Source organism: Macrobrachium rosenbergii, chromosome 47 (genome assembly GCF_040412425.1).
Source record: "Macrobrachium rosenbergii isolate ZJJX-2024 chromosome 47, ASM4041242v1, whole genome shotgun sequence".
Classification (NCBI taxonomy): Eukaryota; Metazoa; Arthropoda; class Malacostraca; order Decapoda; family Palaemonidae; genus Macrobrachium; species Macrobrachium rosenbergii.
In genome coordinates this window covers 40335969-40358633 of record NC_089787.1, presented here as the reverse complement: position 1 = coordinate 40358633, position 22665 = coordinate 40335969, and positions in this window count along the sequence as shown.

Sequence of the window (22665 nt, the reverse complement as noted above, 5' to 3'; positions counted from 1 at the left end):
ATTACGATTTATAAGGTAAGACAATACCGGCCCCCCACCCCCCTCCACAGTTAATACGGCAAAATTGTAACCAGTAAACACCCCTAGGTTACGTTAGGTTGGTATTTTAAGGTTCTTTTAGTGCCCTATCATTTCCTAGCCGTTTTTGCATGAAAAACCCAAAATGGTTTTTCTTGCAAAAATGGCTAGCTGGAACCTTCCGAAATGGCTGGCTGGAGTCTTCCGAAAAATTACCGAGGGATACCGCTAGGAAGTGTATTAGGTTCAAGCCTATTATGCATAGGACACGACTGGATTGTTAAACGTACTACAGTGACATGTGGAAAATAGAAACTATTTTCGGATGACACCCAGTTTTATTCCTCCTGAAAGACATTGGGGATACAAATGAGAAATTAAATATGGGGTCGTACCAGCGTCAAAGAAGGATGACATTTGAACATTGAAACTATATGAAAATAAAACTTAATTTGTTAGGGGAAAGTAAAGTAACTTAAGAAGCTTAGGTGACATTCGGCTGCATAAAAATCGTAATCCAGTTCTGATTATTGGCAAAGTCCGTAATTTAAGAGTACTGCTGTACTGTAATTCGTCTCAGTACTCTAATCAGTAATGTTGTAAGGGTTTGTGGCGATCGTACGTAGATTTGCCCTTTTTAAAAAAAAATAGCCTGAGTGTTCAATAAAAAAAAACTTGTCATAGAGAGGACTATTGCAACTCGATCATAATCTACCCAAGATACAACTTAGGAAGCTAGAAAATAGTAGTATGAATAATGAAGGGTGTTGCACACCGGGATAGGATAACCCCTGTATTGTTTTGAGTTGCATTGGCTCTCTATCAGGGTTAGATTGTTAAAAATATATAATAACTCATCAAGCCATTAAGGCTGTATGTCCAAAATACCAGAAAAGCTCGTTGCGTAAGATACACCTAATGGGTGGCGTGAATATAGGACTAGCTACAAATGAGTTTCACGTTGTTTGAGCCGAGATGCACCTCGAATGTTGGTTTTAAGCCTTTAAATATGCGGCCCCATGACTATGCAATAAGCACCAGCTTGATATCAGAAGTACTGAAAATATAAAGTCATTCAAGAAAAAATTGAAGTCTTTATTATTCTCAGTTATGACAGTGTGGATTTGACAATTAATATAAGAGTACGACGTATAAATCACAAAGTGTGTGCATTAAGACTAAGGAATTTGCTGGTTTCACAGAGCTCCCTAGTGGAGTGGAGACGAGAAAAAAGAGACTGAACAGTAAGTGTAATGTATAAATAACATATCAGGAGCGAAATTGTGAAGGAAAATATGTCGGCTTTTACAACTGAAGCTTTCCATCAGGAAAAATCAGTCGCAAAGCTACCTTATAGTATTTCCACAGCGAGTCTTCCGTGATCTTAATGCTGTCTTAGGAAAATATCGAGTTGCGATTTCTTCAGGATAGGTAGTTTGTACCGTTGGGGACAGAACTGTTTCTGTTTGTTCTAGCCAACTCGTATTCTTGCAGCGTGACAGCGGAACTATAATCATCTCAAATTTTGCAACGGCTTTGGCTGTAATTAGCAGTTCATTGGGGGTAAACATTTATTTAAAACTATTCATTGCAATTGTTTCGTTAGCGAAACGATAATGCCTCTCCACTTTTAAACGTGATGGTAAAGGAATTCATTGCCACGTACTACAATAATATATAACAGATTATCTCAGGAGTGATTACTTGTCAGTCAAATTCGGTTCGGTAATCCTTACATAAGTGAACTTCTCCCCAACTGCGAAGTGAACAGCTCCAATGGTCGTACAAAATAACAGCCGCGTTTTCCTTGAGGGTGATAGTGAGGGACAGTTCATTAACAAGTGAAATACTTCCGTAATAACGTATAAAGGATTCGTAAAATTTGTCAGTTCTTTGTTTTTCGCTCGTCAATGATGCGGTGATGGCCGTCTTGATATGCCCGCTAACAAATCATATACGTGGTTTGTGTCTCATAGTTTTTTAGAGGTGCTTTCTCAGCACCCATGTTTATTTTTGGGAGCCATTTGGCTCATTCAGCTGGTCCCATTTGTTTGTATTTTATGTCTGCATTTATCTTGAATAAATTATTCTTCGTGTCAACAGCTTGTTTTTACATATTTCAAGTCTTCAGGCGCATAAATGTTTCAAGTCCTTTTAATTAGGACAACTTATTGAATAGTCTGCTTTCGTCACTTATTATCCAATTAGAACTTCTGTTTTTGTTATCCACTTTACGTATATTTTCAATCTTCCCCATCTACAGAAAGACGATTTCTGAAAACGAATCGGTGACAGTGAGCCGCCTCTGCATTCAGAAAATTACTCATAAACCGGACTCAAAGCACGCAATACTGCACTCAAATGATTCAAGTAATCAGTAAATGCAAATTGTTGGGGACAGTTCCAAGAAACACTCGGTCTAGTTGGGCTCTGTTTAAATACTGCGCCACACATTTGTACAAGAATTGATATTGTTGTGGGGACTGGAGTCGGGGGTTATGTGAAACACCCGGGCCAGGACGACTCCGGCCTCCTAACCGGGTTCGGATTGCCCTTGTAAGCTTCGTGCTTCATTATTATTATTATTATTATATTTTTTTCTTTTAGCGAAGCCACCTTCACCGTCACGGCTTGGTAGCTCTGGTTACATAGGCTGGATTTGATTTGTTTAGCAATTGTCATGCCACACTTTATTATTATTATTATTATTATTATTATTATTGAAAAGGCCAATGGGGGCCAGGGGAGTGGGAGAGTGAACCGTTCCCACCCATTGGCCCAGTAGGATTCACCGTCCTAGGTCAGTTAAGGGTAGGATATACCCCTATAATTACTTCAGCCACATTTTCATACCTTTTATCCTATTTTTTTTTATTGATACTGATTACAGACAAGGATTATATATAATCCCACTTGTTCTCTTTTAGTTTTTGCATGTTGTAATAATTCTTTTGGTGCAATTCACGCGTTTGGTTTTCCCTCTCCCAGAAACTCCGGGTTCCTATTGTGATTCCCATCCAACACCCTCGCCTGATTGTCAGAGATAGTGCATAAAACACAAAGGACGAGTGTTGAGCAACAGCAATATTAAAAAAAAAAAAAACGTACAGAGCACTTGGCAGCGGTCAGTAAAATTTTATGGTTCATGTCTGGCGAGAAACTTGCTTACATAATTACATGTTAATTAAACCAGTATATGTAAAGTTTTTCGATAACAGTATTGTGTGTAATGTTCATCATGGCAAAAACTGTTAATTTAAGGAAAACGGGATTTGAAAAACCAGTAGCATGCGTCTAACGCACCTGCCTCTGTTATTTTTATGGTTTACGAAATTGTAAATACTTAGCTATATTATATTTTATTTGATTATTATCAGTGGTAATGAATTATCAGATAAATACCAGCTATTAGATAGTTAATTATGGTTTAGGATACTTTACCTGATTTTTTCATCAGCCTAATAGCAAATTCTAAGTAATATGCAAGAAATTATCTGATTTAAGAATTACGTTATACACTCGCCGTCATCACTGACGTCATAAAATTCCGTTTTATCTTTCGAAGTAGTGACACCTGGGAGTCCCCACCTTCGGAAATTGTTGATCAGAGCTCAGGTAGGCCTACACTTCTGCCATTATCGCCGGCAGTTTCTTACCAGAACAACCTAGCGCTGAATGACCCTATGGGCCCCAATACTTGGCTCTATGCCTAAATCAAAGATCCCATTCCATATCAGAAACCAATCCCCTTTATAGTGTTGAAAGTCAGCTAGTCAGCGTCATTATGTCTCGTCTCCCACTGTGCATGTGTGTGTTGGGGGCGGGGTTGCAGGTTGCGAGCGCGTGCTTCGTTTCTCTTCTACAATGCATTTTTAAAACGTCTCCCATTACTTCATTCCTCATCTTTTGCATTAGTTCTATTTCTACTTCGTTCAGTGTCCCTTTTCAGATTTTTGTTTGTTCTGGTCTAAAAAAATCCACAAAGACTATAACGTTCTAGTAACAGATTTTATGAAGTGAAAAAGACCTTGATACGGTGCTCCAGCCCTTATTAACTGACCTGACACACTACTTAAAAATTCTGAATTAGAACTCTACTAATGATATAAAATGTAAGATTTACTTGACACTACTTTTACAGATATAATTACTATTATGAATTTAGTTATATAATAAATGATACATTAGGAAGCTATTGCCAAATGGTATTTACTGTAGGTTGTTTGCCACCCGAAAGCTTACCAAATTAAGTCGAAATCATAAATTAAGTCGTTGAAAATACAAAACGTATTGGCAAAAGATAAAGAATAAAGTTAGTGCTTCATTCGTATGATAAGTGAAGACTTCGGTTTTGCCACGCCGTCGATCACTCGTCAGCCAACGTACCAATCACACTAGCTGCTGTTGCCCTTTCGATGGTAATATATTGGTCTACATAACGCTACGTTCAGGGTTGTTGAAATTGCAATACAGAATGGGATTTCGAGACCAACCGTTTGAAAAATCGGGCTTATCATCTACTCTACCGATGCAGCAGACGAATCATGGATTGCTGCCGACGTCAGTAATTATTCCTTTACCAAAGCAAATAAATTTCTAATTCTAACTGTCAGGCAAAGGCTACAAAATAGGACATTCATCCTGCCAAGTACGTTGGGAAACGTTTCCTGTTTAGATGGAGCGAATGTTTAACGTTGCAGGATCATATTTCTGTTGAAACTTAGGAAAACAAAAGTAATTAACTCTCAGTGCTGAACACAATGGAAACTTACATGATGGAGTTGTTAGCCTTTGCTAACTGTACAGTAGACCTGAAGTTAAGGCGGGCTCTATACATAGATCCCGCGACCTTGATATTAATTGGCATTGTCTGTAATAGGCTGAGAGGATAGATACTTTAGGTTTTCAGTCCTTAACTTTATTTTGCTTGTTGCTTTTTTCTCGGCGAACTCTGTCAAGAAAGACGCTCTTCAGAGTGTTATTTTCACTCCTTGTTGCCTGTTATTGAAAACTCTTGGGCCAGAATTTTCAAAGGCTTTTACAGCCTGTCTACAAGTGTTCCCTCTAGCCTACACAGCGAAGCACCATGTTACATCGTTATAACTGAACTCGACTAACTAAAATAACTTAAATATTTCCCTTATATATCTTGCTTGTCCATGTTAATCGCCTGAACAATTAAAACATATCGTGTACACCTTGCGCTAATGGATAGCCAGTTCAGTCATGCACCTCTGTTCAGAATGATCTGAATTTTCTTTGTTTGATAATTCGGAAGGCTTTAGTAAACTGAATTACGATAATCTAAGCCACAGTGACGTAATTATGAATGATCATTTTGACAGTGTGGTCGTCCAGGTATTCCTTTAGAAATCATTAACTGAATTCCACAAATTTATTCTTGCATTGCCGATGCCGAGCTCGAAGTAACACCAGGCTCCCAAGATCATCCTTTTCTCATAAAATTAAATATTTAGCGACATCATCATGTCATTTTACGTAGGTCATTTCCACCCATTCCTTAACATTACCTCAGTCAATGTCTTCCTCTGCATTTTGTGCATTGCTTAATGTCAGGTAAAGCTACGTTATCAGTGAGGCGCTACAGTAGTAAAGATAACTGAGCAGAAGGACAAGACCCTGCACACTTCCCTGTGGTACTCCTCTTTTCAGCGGCTCCGAAAGAGCGGCTCCGTTCTCGGTAAAGTTTTACTACATATTTGTTCTCAGTACTTTTTGTTATCTTGCAGAGAGAGTTTCATTTATTGGTTATAGAGCAGTGTCGTGCTTTACACCCTCCAGATACCTTCTGAATCTAAAGTTTATTATTTTATCAAATTATTTTTCCAAGTATTTGGAATGTCTGAGACGTATAATTCACGAAGGTTATAATTTTGGTTTCTTTGAGCTCTGTAATTTTTTTTTTAGAAAAGAAGAACTTACCGGTCATGTGCCTCTTCTATTTGCTTGCCTGCTTTCTTTGGGTAATAAATCTTGTAGGAAAGTTTTTGTGTTTGTAATTTACATTATATTACAGCGGGTGTGATAAAAGATACGTAAAAATGTCAAATGTTGACGTAGATATTTCGTTGATTTTAAAATCGCGGTTCTTTACTGAACTGCTTAACTGGCCGAATACGGGTTGTAAACCTTTGCTGTTTCGAGAATATTCTGGATAAGTAAAAAAAAATTGAATGGGAGAGACCAGGCAAGACCTGCGCCAACACCTTACCAAGGTCTAAAGCACCTTACTGTTGAACTGAGTGGCTCATGTGCAGTTTTATGTCAATTCGTCTTTGCGAAATTATTGATTCAAAAGGATACTGGACCAAGCACTCATTTTTCCTACTGCTATTAAATATATTTCAATTTTACCATTACTTTGTCGTTTTTAGCTAGTTTAATTGTAGCCCTAGGAGAGCTGTTAATCAGCTCAGTGGTCTGGTAAAACTAAGGTATACTTAACTTTTTAAATATGGTACATTTAATTTTCTGAATGTACAAAATATTGATATTCTAATTTTTCGTTTCTGTAGCTCACGTATTCGTATATAAATGTTCAAGATCTTATAGTTCGTAAACCTTTAAAGCAGACGGTTACTGTCGCTTCACAGTGGTACTAGTAATATATTATTAACATTACCGTAGTTCGGTAAACTACGGTGCTTAACGATGCAATCTAACACAGTAGTACGTCAGCAGTATTAGAGGTACGTAACACCTATATAAGCAAAACTTTAGTATGAAGGCACCTTCGTACAAACTTCAGGAAAATATGCAACCTTCCCAAGGTTTAGGACAGGGCGTCCCTCGCCTCTCGCGTTATTTATGATGGTGTGGGAACGTGGTGAATATATGCGTTAAAGAAAATGAGATTTCAAATATTCTCATTGGCCATTAAGGTCTACTGCACTGCCACTTATACAGTGTCAGTTGACTTCCTTATATGGTGACGGTGAGTCAAACTTGTATGGAAAAAGATTTTAGCCTCTAGTTCTCCATTCAAGAATCGGTAAGTTGAAAATGAAAAATATAACTCACTGGGGCGTCCCCGTAATGGGGTAGTGCCGTCAGTGCACCTCGCACGGTGCACTGTAGGCATTACTCAAAGTTCTTTGCAGCATCCCTTTGGCCTCTAGCTGTTACCCCCTTCATTACTTTACCGCACCTCCGTCCATATTTTTTATTCCATCTTACTTTCCACCATCTGCTAACATAATTTTGACAGTACAAATGCAAGGTTTTCCTCCTGTTACACCTTTTAAACCTTTTCACCTTTTTCCTTTTCAGCGCTGAATGACGTTATAGGTCCCAGCGCTTGGCCTCTGGCCGAAGTTTTATATTCCACTCCATTCACCAGGGCAGAATGATGCAATGAACTGGGTACATGAATTTTTTATCATAAGTTAAAGTTCACTTTAATTCGTTATGTGATTTTATATATTTCAAGCAAAATTCGTCTTTTATATTCATAAAGTAAAAATAACAGAAGCATGTGTAGCCTAACCATTCAGTGAGGCAAATGACCCTGATTCCAGGCCGTGTAACGTTACCTGTAACTTGGTACCTGGTTAAAATTGCAAAGTAGCCTCTAACCATTAATATGCGCAGCCTGAATCATTTAAAGGGAAAGGTATTCTAATCTGCCTTTAATGTATTTAAACGTAGTGAGCGACGTTGGGATTCAAACAAGCTAAGTCGGAAGTGATATTAAAGGACAGGATGGTTAAAGTGAAAGACGGAGATACGGTAAAGGCCGGTCAGATTTACTTTTAACACTTAAGGCATCAATGGTTCGACCATACCCTGTGACTGGTTTACGTAGCGTATCATATAACAAGTCAGGTAGTATAACTTACAAGTTGGGAATATAACATATAATATGTAAGGTAGTATAATCTGTTAAATAGCTGGATGACTTATTACATTCCATTTCTTAGTAGTAGAACCTAAATGTCATTAGTAGTATAAACGTTTGGAAGACTGGGGAGCTATTAACTTTCTACAAGTTTAAATTACCTCGCCTGTAGCAAATACAAGTATCCTAAATGGCACATGAACTAAGCTTAAACTGTTAAACTCGTAAGTAGTATTACCCATGACATGTACAAATAGCCCAACGAGTAGCCCAACTTGTATAGGTGCTGGTAGCCTTGACATTCGTTAGTAGCATAATTTAGGATAAGTGGAGGTTGCTGAAACTGACAGGAGCTGATAGCCTTAACTTGTGCAAGAACGGATTGCAAGCCTATGTCGCGGGTGTAAATAGCATGACCTATGCTTCAAAATGTTAACTCATATGGACGATATTAAATTCCGAGAAACTGATGGCTCGAGAAGGAAAAGATTTCTTACAGCGCTCTTCCTTGTTAGGAGTATGGACAAAAGACATATAACTAATTAGTGAGTTCGTCTCTAGTTCAGAATTTGCTTTGAAAACAAACTTTTATAGTAATTTAACTTGTGTGCTCCGGTAGGCAGCTCCAAGTCTGAACAATTTAAACAAGTAAAAAATGCGCCGATGTTTCTTCGGCTCAATCGAATTATCTGTACAGCGTATAATGCTGTGTGGAACTTTCAGCCACTGCCCATGAAACTCTTAGCCGCAGCCCATGAAACTTTCAGCCACGGCCCGGTGGTGGCCTGCGCTGCTGGCAATCAGCTCAGTGGTCTGGTAAAACTAAGGTATACTTAACTTAACCTATACTGGTGACACACGATCATGGCTAACTTTAACATCAAATAGAATAAAAAGCTACTGAGGTAGAGGGCTGCAATTTGGTATGTTTGATGATTGGGAGGGTGGATGATCAACATACCAATTTGTAGCCCTCTAGTCTCGGTAGTTTTTAAGATCTGAGGGCGGACAGAAAAAGTGCTGACGGACAGACAAATAGTCGTCTTAATAGTTTTCTTTTAAAGGAAACTAAAATCTTCATAGTTAACATTCCGTATTTCTTCCAAATGGTGTATTCGGAGATTGGGAAATCCTTTTTTAAATTATATGGACACGAAATTTCAAACTGGAATATAACTTCGAAACCAAATGATTTTGTGAAACAAAAGGCAGTGTAATAATCGTGAGGACCTTGACGCGTGGGTAACTTTTCGTGTTTTAAACTTTCTGTGTACTGTATTTGCTCACACGCTAAGTAAAATTGACAATTCAAGGGAGTCCAAACGAATTTGTCCATCTTAATGGGAAGAATGTGAATATTTTTGAAGATCTGCGTGACACAACATACTCGCCTTACGGTAACGTTATTTTCTGAAATAATTCTAAACAATACCGAGCTTACAGTAGATTATTATTAAGTGAACATGCATTATACTATGATGGTTGAATCATCGTTGTTTTAGGCTAAGCGGCTCTTGCTCTTTGAGCAGTCTATGATTTTGGATCGTCATCCTAGACACTCTCCTGAACTTTCTGCTTTTGAGGTTTTGAAAAGGCTTTTGGTAGATCCCCACCTAACAAGGCACTTCGAAAGATGATCTTCAAACAGATTTACCAGAAATATAATTTTTTCAGGTATCGCCGGCGTCACTGGCCTTTGCTATCAAGATTCCAGGGAACTAGAAATAAATAAGCCAATCCCTGTCATTGGCTGGTACGAGCCCTTTGTTGGCCGAGTTGGTTGAGCTTCAGACCGTCATTCGATGGGCCGGAGTTCGATTCCCGCCGCCGGCTGATGAAGAGTTAGAGGAATTTATTTCTGGTGATAGAAATTCATTTCTCGCTATAATGTGGTTCGGATTCCACAATAAGCTGTAGGTCCCGTTGCTAAGTAACCAATTGGTTCTTAGCCACGTAAAATAAGTGTAATCCTTCGGGCCAGCCCTAGGAGAGCTGTTAATCAGCTCAGTGGTCTGGTAAAACTAAGCTCTTACTTACGGACTTAGTACTTGCGATGCGAAACCAGACATTCTTCTAGGAGGTATATTGTTACCTTTCCACTATGTCCTTATCTCTGATTACGAGAGGGATGAAATAAACGAAGAGTGATGGTTTGTGGTTCAAAGTAGGGATGGGCAGACATATGAACTATATGCTTTTGTCCATGTGTTGTAGACCTGTAAATGGGAAGAGGTATGTGGTGCAAATTCATTTAGGCTCTACTTTTCCTTTCGGGGCCTGATGATCGATAATGGTAACTGGTTGGAGCAATGAACAGTTATGCTCATAATCTGCCTCAGTTTTCTGAACGTGGAAAGAGGAGGAAAATCTAGCAATTACTAGGCCTATGGTAGGGAAGAGAACTCTTACTATATCTTAAGTTTTGTAAACAATGGTAAACGACGAGCTTTTCAACTATGTTTTAATACCAAGAACGCGCCACTTTTAACAAGCGTGACTGGCTGAGACCATGGCGAGGTATAATACTAATGAACAGCGAAGCAGACAAGCAATCGCTTTCGCACCAAGGTTCATAGACCCGTTTCATCTGTCTTAGCGAGCCCTTTAGTTTAGCTCCCATTCCTCAGAACACAGATTGGCTTGACTGAACGAAGTGTAAGGGACTGCTGAGAGGCGGACAATATAATGGACAATTTTAATTTTAGAGAGAGAGAGAGAGAGAGAGAGAGAGAGAGAGAGAGAGAGAGAGAGCGAGCAGTGGGGTGGGGCGAGGGGATGGGGAATGGGGAGGTTGCGTTCAGTAGGGTAGAATAGGCGAACCCATCATCTTGATCAAATAATAGTCAACCTGACCACAAGAGCCGACTCCAATTTCCAGAAGCCATTACTCAGTGAACTCAAGTTGTAGTCTTAAGTGAAGACGTTGTGTTAATTATCCGTACCATTCAGTTGACGTAACTGTCTAACAGCTCGAGTTTGGAGTTTCCGAGACAATAGCATTTGCAGATAATTTTTGAATAAGCTATTATTAGTTTTGTATACACACCTCATTCGCTAATTTTATTGTAGACCAGATGTACTGGGTATTTCATAATTCTAAGTATTTATTTTGCTTTTTTCGGTTTGCTCTGAACCGTGGAGGAAACACTGGGAGTTTCCCGGGCCCCCTTCCCGTGCTTTCCCCCCAACCCCCACCCTTCCCCACCCCACACGCACGCGCGAGCAGACACGCTACACTATCTCTCCACTGTGGAGGTTATACGAGATTTAGCGTCCGATCGACGCTCATAAAACATACGTTCGTCAAAGCTTAAACACAGCCCATAAATAACCTCCTTGTGAGCCTCCTTAGAGGTTCGTGAGATCGCGAGCCGGGTCTGAGGTAGGAGTGTTAAATCACAGCTTAACGCGGAGTTCGTTAGCCGAAGTAAACATTAATTTGCTCGGTAGGGAGATCGTGGCAGGGTCTTACCTTAAGCGCCTTCACGATCCCCTGACGTATTCGACGGCTAAACTCGCATTTATTGAGATACCGGCCCACAGCGGGGCAATTACCAGCTCGCTTTTATGCATAAGTGAATTTCCAGGAGATATCGCCTTCCTGCAACCCCCCCCCAACCCCCTCCCCTCTCCCTCTCTCTCTCTCTCTCTCTCTCTCTCTCTCTCTCTCTCTCTCTCTCTGAGAAAAGAGAAAAACAGAGACGAAAAAGGTAATTAGTTGGAAGGCATATTCAATTGATCCAATAAAAAGATCGGAGAGTGAGAATCTTAGCAATGGTTTTACTCCAGTGAAGTGAAGATTAACTCGCGTCGGAGCCTTCTCATTTTGATGGCGTATATTTTGGACAGAACAATTAACTCTCTCTTCTAGTTATCCTCTCTCCTCTCTTTTCCTCTCTCCACCTAGGCGCGAACCACAATAGTCAACTATATAACTAATTCACTGCTTAGGTCTACAGAAGCATACTGGATGGGCTGGTATCTCTCTCTCTCTCTCTCTCTCTCTCTCTCTCTCTCTCTCTCTCTCTCTCTCTCACTGCAACAAGCATTTATTTTACATTTCTACTGTTTCTTTTTCCCTTAGTTCGTATACTCACATCCCAGTGAAATTCCCAGATCCATGACTCATTCCGCATTTATTTAGTGTTGTATATCAAAAAGAAAGTACCAGCCAGAACGTACTAATTGCAGCCTGCCGTCACGATTTTTTCCCTCGATGTTTTATGATATTTTGAGCAATAAAGAAAAGTTTTATCATATTCTCATGCGCATTTGGTGTTCTGAACAACCCTCGAGCATTGAAAAGTAAGGAAAAATGAAATTAAGGCTGAGAACGAACCGAGTGAACTCCTGGAAAAGGAAACTTAAACCCTGTCACGTGATTATCTTGAATAGATTTGATGTGCAATGAACGCTCCTGATCGCTTTTGGCTGGCTCTCTCTCTCTCTCTCTCTCTCTCTCTCTCTCTCTCTCTCTCTCTTTTCAGAGGAAGTTATTCTGCTTTTCTGCCTACTCCCAATTCCTCTATTTCATATTTTGCGTCAACATTTTTTCGATTCCAAGTTTAGGCCTAATGGATGTGTCTTTGAAAATGAATAAAAATATAGAAAATTATGAAAATTGGACCGGTATGTGAGAAGACAACACAGTATAGTAGGAGGTCAAATGAATACTAAAACAAGCCGTTATCACAACTATTACTACATAAAAGTGCACTGAAGGATCTAGGTTGTCATTCTTACGGGTTGACTGAGAGCTCCTGGACAGCTCAAATTAAATCTGAATGCTCTAAGGTGATGCATATCGGTGCGAGCATTATTTTATCGAGTGGAGAAATGATTTTAGCTGTGTTAACAAAACTTTTATGCGGATCCCTAACCGGATGACGTATAAAAACCACATCAGCTGGTCTTCGCTATAAATATGCCCTTTTTAAATATTTTCGTGATGGTGCTGGATACATTTTTAAAATAATAAATACGATGCTGATGATATTTAGCTGGATCCTGATAACACACCAGTCATATCTCTTGATGAAAGGTTCCAATTTTTATTGGAGGTAGAATTATTTTATGGTTCGATGAATTTGCAACATTGTAAAGGTCATGGATAATGCAAGTACAGTAAATGATCTGTTGTCGTTTTCTCATTATTGTTACTTGAATTATTATTATTATTGTTAAGGATATGCTATGTCATAATATTTTCTTTATGAACTTTATATTAGAATGTTCACAATTATCTTGTCCTAGATGATAATCTTGATGAGGATTATGGTAACACAAGTTATCGTGATATTTCTCCATGATGATAAAAAATTAGAAGGAAAAAATATTTTATGAAGCTCTAGTAACTGTTTAAAGCACTTACCCAAATGGCCCACCTAGTGAAACTAACTCGGGAAACGAAAAGAAACGGAGAGAGAGAGAGAGAGAGAGAGAGAGAGAGAGAGAGAGAGAGAGAGAGAGAGAGAGAGAGAGAAATTCAATTCGTAATTGGTGGTTTAATGATTTGTGAGTGACGAGGAGGGGGTGATAGATGAGGTTACGAGGAATTTGGCTGCGCTTACAAGCTTGATTCCCTATGGGTACCGAAGGGGCGTGAGGTCATTATGTAAGGAAACGGAGAGTTTGAAGGGCCGGAGGGTGATTTACTGTGTACAATGTGTAATTAGAGGTGTGAGGATTGATGGCTCCGTAGCTATGGAACAGAAAGTAACTCTTCATACCCGGGTCATGGTAAAGCAGACTAAGAGTTTTTCTGTATGGATACGCCGGGTCATTATCGTACAAATCTGTTTGGAGAACATTCTCCCAGTCCATCATAACTTACATGTTAATTGTAGCTTTTGAAGCTGTGTAGCTTGTCAGGATTGAAGTTCATGCTATAGCTTTTTTTTTGCTTGATTTCCAAAAACAAGCGGTGCCATCCTTCATTCATCTATGAACGAACTGCATTTGCTAAAAGCAAGTATTACTCTTGCAGGGCGTGGTGTTTTTTTGCAGTTAATTTCCATTGCTGTGTAAAAGGATTCTTATCTATTACCTTGCCCACATCCTGGTAAATTTGCAGCTTTAAACTGAAAACCAACCGGACAGAAATGTCAAAAATAATAACACATTGTCAAAGAATAAGTTCTTCCAAGTTATTTAAATCGACTTCAAGGCGAATAAATACAGAAATAGTTTTTATATTCAGAGCTACTTTACAACGTAATTCCCACCATAAATTGACAACAACCAAGTGGTTATAAATCTATAACTAAGCCTATTCCCTATCCCCATCCCCATCGTTCCCTCGCCCCTTGTGCTTTTTATTCGGGTTTGGACTAGTTCAGGGCATTAAGTAATCTATCCTGTCGGTCTCGTTAAAAGATGACGACTATGAAGAAATTCAGCCATGGTCGTTGTATTCACAGTAGGAACTTTCCCTACAAGTTTAGACGCCAGATGACAATTCTTGAAAGGAATAAGAACAAACTTCACACACACACACACACACACACACACCATAGAGGAGTATAAAACTTCGAGAATGGGGTTTCTCTCGTAGGTCATTATTTCTGCCCCTGCTACCGATAGTTCACTAGTGAGACGGAGGCAGTGTTTCCCTCGGCAACGCTGCTTAATGGTACAGTCCTAATGGTAGTTGGTCAGCCTCCTTGACAGGCAAGTCCCAGTTATCCAAATATATGAAGTTGGTTGAGGCCCACATTCCTCATTTTGGCAATTATTTATATAAGTTATCTTTAGGAGATTGTCTATGCAGAGGGCCACTTATGCGTATAGAGAGAAACATTTTTATTGATTGACAGCATATGACAGCATTTATATCCGTCGTACAGCCAACAGCCAACAGGATGGACTTTTGCGGTTATGGATTCTTTTATAATGCGTTCATCCTCTTGGTACCCCATAGCGTTTGATTTTTATAATAAAAGGTTACGTTCCTTTCATGATAACAGTTTAATTCCCCACTCATGAGATTGTCATACCAGCGGTCCTTAATCTTCTGGTAACCCCCTCGGTGGTGGTTTTGAGGAAGGTATTGTCCACAAGTTGTTGGAGACGGCACACCAGATGTAGGCACCAAAATTAGATTCAAGGTAGCGGTCATGGCATTTGCTTTCACAATTGAGACAGTGCTCTGTGCCTGTACCCTTGACATAGACCGAGGCTTCGATGATCTCTTCCCAGAAGTTAAGGCGAACTTCAGTGAAGGGAAGCCGGTTGTTGCTGCCTTTGTGTAAAGTGAAGTGTAGGCTAGATTTAACATCAGAGGCATCCTGGAGACTTAGAGTATGTCGTCGTTGGCGATCTTGTCAAAGGCATTTTTGACATAGCTGATAATGATATTCATTTCGCTGGAGACTACTACTGCGGTGCAACTCGAAAGTTTCGCAGAAGGCACACGTAAAGAGGTATATGATGGGAATCTCCTTCGTGCTGATTCCAAATAGCCTCTTCAGTGCCTCCTTTGAAATGTTGATTGGATGGGTGATATCATCGTCATACACCTTCGTCGGTGTGTATGCGACTGTTCTGTCGAAAAGATCATTCACAGAGCAGAACTCTATACCTAGGCAAGCAACATATACCATCAGCGCCGGACAATGCTTAAGGGACTGCGGAGGAGACAGTTCTGTAGAGGGGAGGGGTTGAACGGCATCACGATATTCACCAACTTTTTCGCAAGGTGGTGGATGCGGACCTGGCTAACTATGGGACGGAGTGGCTTTGCCACCTTTTGGGTCTCACATTCACATGTAAACAGCCCAGGTCAAAGTTACCCGTCGTTTTCAGGAGTTTGATGCCAACTTGACCAGCACTTGACCTGTGGTTACAACAGTAGGCCCTTGGTGACCTGGGCCAGGTGTGTCAGGTGATGCCGGTAATTCACAAGCATGTAATGGTAAGGGTGTTCCTTGATTGGCAGCCGCAGTTGTCCCGTTACGGGCTGCCTTGGAACAGGAGCCCGTGCCAGCACAAGGCTGGCTTAATCTAATACGGCGACGAAGTTGTAGACTAAACCTGGGTTCGGAATCAAAGCTCAAAGTTTACAAAAGCTCTTAGGCATTTTCACGCAAATTATCTGTGTCTGTATACACATACATGTATATATGCACGCTCACACACACAAACGCGCACACTCACTATATATATACAGTTCCAACGACATACAGTTCCTCGTTGGTCGAGTCGGTAGAGTTGTAGGCTAGCACTCTGCTAGGCCCGAGTTTGAGTCTCTGGTGATAAAAATTCATTTCTCGGTATAATGTGGTTCGGATTCCACAATAAGCTGTAGGTCCCGTTGCTAGGTAACCAGTTGGTTCTTAGCCACGTAAAATAAGTCTAATCATTCGGGCCAGCCCTAGGAGAGCTGTTAATCAGCTCAGTGGTCTGATTAAACTAAGGTATACTTAACTTTTTTTTCTATACATATACATATGTCTCATCATTTGGGCTATTATGAATACAAACGCATAATAAGCGCGAGCGTGCCCACACAGACACATATATGTATATATATGTGTATATATATGTATATATATATGTATATATATTATATATACATTATGTATACACACACATATATATACATTTACACATATATATATATATATATATATATATATAAATGTATGTATGTATGTATATACACACACAGTATATTGTCAGTGTTGCGTGGGCGGGCGTTTTTCCTGACATTCATTTTTTCGAGTTGCAGACGACGTTTGTCATGAGGTCGTACGAGCATTGAGGAGTACTGTTAATATGATGTGCGTGGCCCATGTTTGTACAAAACATTTAATGGCATTATGGTAAATTTCATAATCACAAGTAGTTTTTTTCAGTATGTCGTTCAGGGTAACGGTCACTCATGCGCAGTGACAGTTAAATCATTAAACTCTCCCTATTGCTTCGAATCGGACTAATGTCGTGTATTTTATACCTAGTTTTTGAAGTTTCTTGCTTTCATCACCGACATCTCTTAACCAGACTGAATGACCCCGAAATATAAATGCCTTTTGCTCGATTAGAAAAACCAGGCAGTACCTATATACAAAATCATAAGGTTAACGAATGGAAAATAAAAGAGATAAAATCTTATCAAGTAGGGCTAGTGAAATCCGAATTAGCTTTTCAAATAATTGTTTTGCGTGAGTGAGTATGAAAGGTTGGTTGAGTATAGAAAGTCAGTTTGTCTCAAGATAAACTATTGATACCCTAGAAGGGACTATCCCTTGCCCCGGGTACCTTATCATGATTAATTGGCATCCTTTTCCCGTTTTCCCCGTCCTGCACGTATGACCGTAGATATAATTAGGCCAATAAACATACCCTGCGAAAGGCTCTTGAAAGTACCAATTACACGCTTTTCGGCAATTAGTCTTCGCGAAGCAATGAATGAAGAATTATAATTACAAGTTGTGGATTCTCTCTCGTTTACCCGATGAATGCACTCACGATGTGCCGTTAATTCTCTCTTCATCCGCCTTTTATCTCTTGATTCGATCTGTATTGCACTCGCGGCTTGTCGGGTATCGCCAAGTGTCGGTAACAGAGAGAAAAAGCTTTACAACGTCTTTCTACGGTACAGCAAAGAAGAGGGTGTGCTTTCGTCCTGAGAATTTTACCTCGGGACAAAGAATAATTAGTTGTATTCTTTATAACAGAACCGCGCACAAGCGCACGTACCTAAACATGGTGATAACGTCACTGGCACCCTAGTTCATTATTCTGAAAGGCCTAAGTTCAAATCCTGGTCAAGGTAGGAGCAATTTTAATAGATAGTTTCCTTTGGGTGAATGTTACTCCTTGGGAAAGTGAATTCAATATGAGTGGGTTATTTGTGGCTTGAAATTGCAGTTTGTAAAAATTCCTAGGTGAATTAACGACAGTGTTTAAGGCTTCTCGTCTCGTGATTTATAAACTTGTATGCATGCAGGATAAGTTCTGTCGTTTAAGTTGCTTAAAAGCTGGTCTATAGATGATTTATTCTCATAAAGCAGTTTAGATTCACAGAAAATCTCTAGAAGTTACGAAGGTTCCATCCTTCTCCACTGTCCTTTACAGCTATTCCTTTATGATCTGCAATAAGCCTTGTCAATTCTCATTCTCCATTACTGGGTCTCTGTATATGCACGTCTGTCCAATTCCCCTGCTTTTCTCTCATGAGTCAGCGAAATCATCTCACTGTATTGACTGTGTTGCTTATATTTCTGAGAAAGTTTAAGGACTGAGTTATTGTATATAATCAGTTTTGGCTTTAGTTCGTACACAGCTTCCGTAAAAAAATTGTCTTTCCAGTCTTGTTTCTTGACATGGTTAGAGATCTATAGCAATTACGCTATGACGTATCCTGCCGAAACAGAGTGCGTTCTTGAACGGACTTCGTCCCCTATGAAATATTCATGGGGCTACTCGGAAGAGAGTAACTGATAACCGTTGCCCTTATATTTGATATGTGTAATACTGGCAGTATTTTCTCTGAAGTTACCCTTTAGAGCACCAGGGCTGTCTACCGTACATAAGTTTAGGACTGGTTCATGACTCATTTAATTACATAAACGAAACAAGTAAAAAAATGCGCATGTTTCTTCGGCGCAATCCAGTTCTCTGTACAGCGTATAATGCTGTCTGAAACTCAAAGCCACGGCTCATAAAGCTCTCAGCCGCGGCCCATGAAACTTTCAGCCACGGCCCGGTGGTGGCCTGTGCTGTTGGCAACTATAGGGGTGCCAGACGCATGACCATGGCTAACTTTAACCTTGAATAAAATTAAAAAAACTACTGAGCCTAGCGGGCTGCAATTTACTATGTTTGATGATTGGAGGGTGGATGATCAACATACCAATTTCTAGCCCTCTAGCCTCAGTAGTTTTTAAGATCTGAGGGCGGACAGAAAAAGAACGGTCGGACAGCCAAATAACCTTCTCAATACAGTAGTTTTCTTTTACAGAAAACTAAAAAAGGACGTTAAGGCAGTTAACGCCTATGCAAAACATAAGTCAGAGGCAGGGAGGGCTCTTATCTTCCAGAACAACTGGCTTCTCTGTGCTGAAGACTTTTTTGAAGATGAGTTTTCTGTCTGTTCCTATTTTCTCAATACTTGCCAAGTAATAACTGTGTTTATCAGGTTCTGTACACAATGGAATTTAATGTACCCTTTCCTAGTCCAAAGTTCGTTCATGCCAGGTTTTTAAGTTTTTTACTTAATTTTGCAGTGAGAGATTTCTTTTGAGCATAACTGTCGGTTGGAACCTTCTAATAAATACCTTCAGTCTCAAAAATCTAATATTTCCATTTGATTTATCAGGTTGATTACCCTGTAAGAGGGCTTAGCTGAGATTCCCTCAGCATAACTTTACGCTGCTGACGTTTTATTGCAATTTTCTTCGGCTTAATACAAAAAATGTTTTAAAAAATAATTCCCGAAATCATGAAGTGGCGAAAAGTGCAATAAAAAAAATGTTAGGATCATAACGTTCTACAAGACAATGAGCCTGCTTCTCGAGCACTTCAATCTCCACTTCAATAAACCTCTTGCGCTCTGTAACTGATCCTGAGTCTTTGCTTTTTATTTCGAATATCTGTTTCAACAACAAGCTCTCATATAAAAAAGAAAGTGGGGCATCTATATTTTATACGTCCATATACAGTTGCACTTCTTGTGTTCGCTCATCAGCATGGACAATAATAAATGCGTACACGCGTTCTCCTGATGTTATATAATGGTCGCTGTGATGACGTGGAGGTTAGATTCTCAAAATGGGATGTGAACAAATAAATTTCCGAGCTAATGGGGTGCCTCCCATACATGTATTCAACATGTGTACTAGTGTATACTAATATGAATGGCTCAGAGTTTTTGAATGGGGTATGCTAATAATGGTAAACAAATGGTGCAGACTGGTCATTTATAGTTATCGACTAGTTAACAAATTGTATTGGATTTCGATATAAAGGGAAAATGTATCCTACATTTCATAATTTTTTCTTTTTTGAACAGTTAATACCTCTGGCATTGAAATCCTGCTGTAGTATGAATGGTTACCTGCTAAGACTGAAAATCACAGAGAACGATTCTTATAAAACAAACACTGAGGATAAAATCAGTTCATTAGTTTTAAAGGATAAGACAAGAAGTGTGTATAAAATAAAATATGCGACTGATCGCCTCTAAGCAGAGAGAGAGGAGAGAGGAGAGAGGAGAGAGAGAGAGAGAATGAATTTTGAGTACTTTATTTATGGATTTCCCTCTCAACGGTGAGGATTACCTCGTCGAGGCCCTCTCGTCTTTAAAGTAATATGCTATAAATCTTAACAGAGTACCCATCAGAATCTTTTTATTTCTCTCTCTGCCCTTTTTCGCCCCAGTAACGACCCATAACGATCATCTAGCAATCAGGCATCTTAATTCATTTCCTTGGTCAACAGGGGTATGATGTATTTCTAAGGAAAGTCGCCCATGCCATATTTTTCCTCGTTCTCTCACAGAGAGAGAGAGAGAGAGAGAGAGAGAGAGAGAGAGAGAGAGAGAGAGAGAGAATCTGTCAATATATTTTGCGAAACTTGGTATGAAATCATACCACTAGAGAGGCGGCCAATGATTTTCTTACTCAAGGAATGGTGAAGAAATCCTTTGATTTTTTCTTGCCACCTTCGGAGCGATGAAGAAATTCTTTGATAAATGAGAGCGAAATCTCCTGAGAATATGAATTAGCAGCAGAGTTTCCTCGACCATTAATTACTCTGAACAGGTTATAATATTACCGTGCTTATAAACCTCGCTAAGTTGCTTTTTATTTAGTATTTAGTTCTCCCTTTTTGTACTTTAGATTTTATGACTTGCGTGGTTAGTTGGTAGCGGCCTTGCCTTTCATCGAAGAGTCCTGGGTTTGATCGCAATGTGAGGTAGAAATTTATTCAGACTGTTAAGGGCTCTACGAGCAAGAGCTTGTGCCAGCACAAGGCTGGCTTGGTCTAAAACAAGATCAGCAGAATATTGACTCTTACTGGTCCCAAACCCGGATAAAACCGCAGGAGTCGACGTACCTCTTCTGAAAATAACCGTGCTGAAATTTTAACAATTCATATCGGCTTGGTGAAAGCGGAAATGTACAACAATAAAGCCCAAAAGTCAACAAAACTGGTACTTTTTCTTCTCTGAATACTGGCAAAGCAATAACGTCCGAATCCTCATTGAATCATTGCTGTAAACAACCCTCACTGCATGGCCATATCAGGTACGCTCCAATATTTCCAGCCGAGCCATCAGCAGAATGGGTTTTTGTTTGTTTTTTTACGTTGCTCTCTTGTTTTTCTTGCGTGGATGGAGTGGTATATGATCGAGGAGATTTCGCAAAGCCCACGGTCCAGATCCGAAGGTGTCCGTGATCATTATCACCCTAATTGAAGCTTTAACAAAAATACTTCCATTCTTCAGCGAGCCGCTGTCACTTTTAATCAATACTGCATCCGTGGCGTGCAATTTAGTCGATTATATTTACATTTGGAGAATGATTCATTAAATCGGTATCAGTTGCGAAAGCGCTGTCTGTACTCGTTCATATATTTATATATTATGATGATGGTTATTTTGTGTGTTCAATAACGAGTAGATCACTCTCTATTGATTTTCAATTGTTCTCTATTTATTTCTCAGTGAATCCTTGAAAGTATTGCTCGTACCGTACGTAGAGTATAACCAAGCAGTCTCAAGGATACAAACTCAAGCACTGTCTAGGTATTTTCACACGCTTTAAAAACGCACTTCACTTACGGGAGAAATAGAGATAACCACTTAACATTCATCGCCAGTCACTGCTCTGCTGTATATCCCGGCGAGCGAAACGTAACAGCTTTTTATAGCCGCAGGCATTTCCATCGCAAGACGCTTGAACTTTGGTTTGCTTTACTCGTCATAACTTTCGAGAGGATTATTATTATTCCGAACATCCCGAGACCCGTGATTATCTCGGACGAATTGTATATCCGCATGTCCCCCGAACCCGCCTTTTTTTTTTTTTTATTATATCTGGTTATTTACGGCTTGTCAAGAAATGATATTGCTAAATATTCTCCCGGCCTGGGAGCTTTGATATGTAGGTCAGGGAGGGTGGCACTTTCATAGTGGTCAGTTTTTTATGTCCTTTTTTTCCCGAGCTGTATCTCCAGGTTATTGTGTTACATTAGGGCAGAGGAAATTGAAAAATGGAGGGTATTTTCATTTATTGACACCTTGCCAGTTCACCTTTTTCATGTATGAATGAAGTGGAAGAAAAAATATTGATGTTTAGAAGATATATATTGATGAAAAGTAAAAGAATGTAAAAATTTTGCAAAATTATTTACGGAACTAAACCTTATCGTGGAATCCTTAATCATCCCACCTATTCACTAATAGATGAAGTTAGAAAGAATATCGGCCCAAAATCATGCGCAGTAGCAAAGCATGTTAGGCGCGCAAGCGCATTACCTTTATACGTGAAACTCGTCAGTGGGCCAAACTTCTTTTTGTGGCGACGAGGTAGAACAGGAGGGCAAAAAATTAGTTAAACATAATAAACAGCTTTTAGCACCAAATTATCACTGACGTTAAACCCTAGAATATGCACTGCGGAAAGTTCAGTCGCTTCCTTCGACTGTGATTAATCCGGATCCAGTCCGCAATTTGGGACCGCCAGTAAGGACGATGATAGCCATTTGCCGTGTAAGTGTTTGCAAGAGTCAAGTTATTTATTCTTCGGTAGGGACCTTCTTGGCGTCTTACCCTTCCCCTTCCC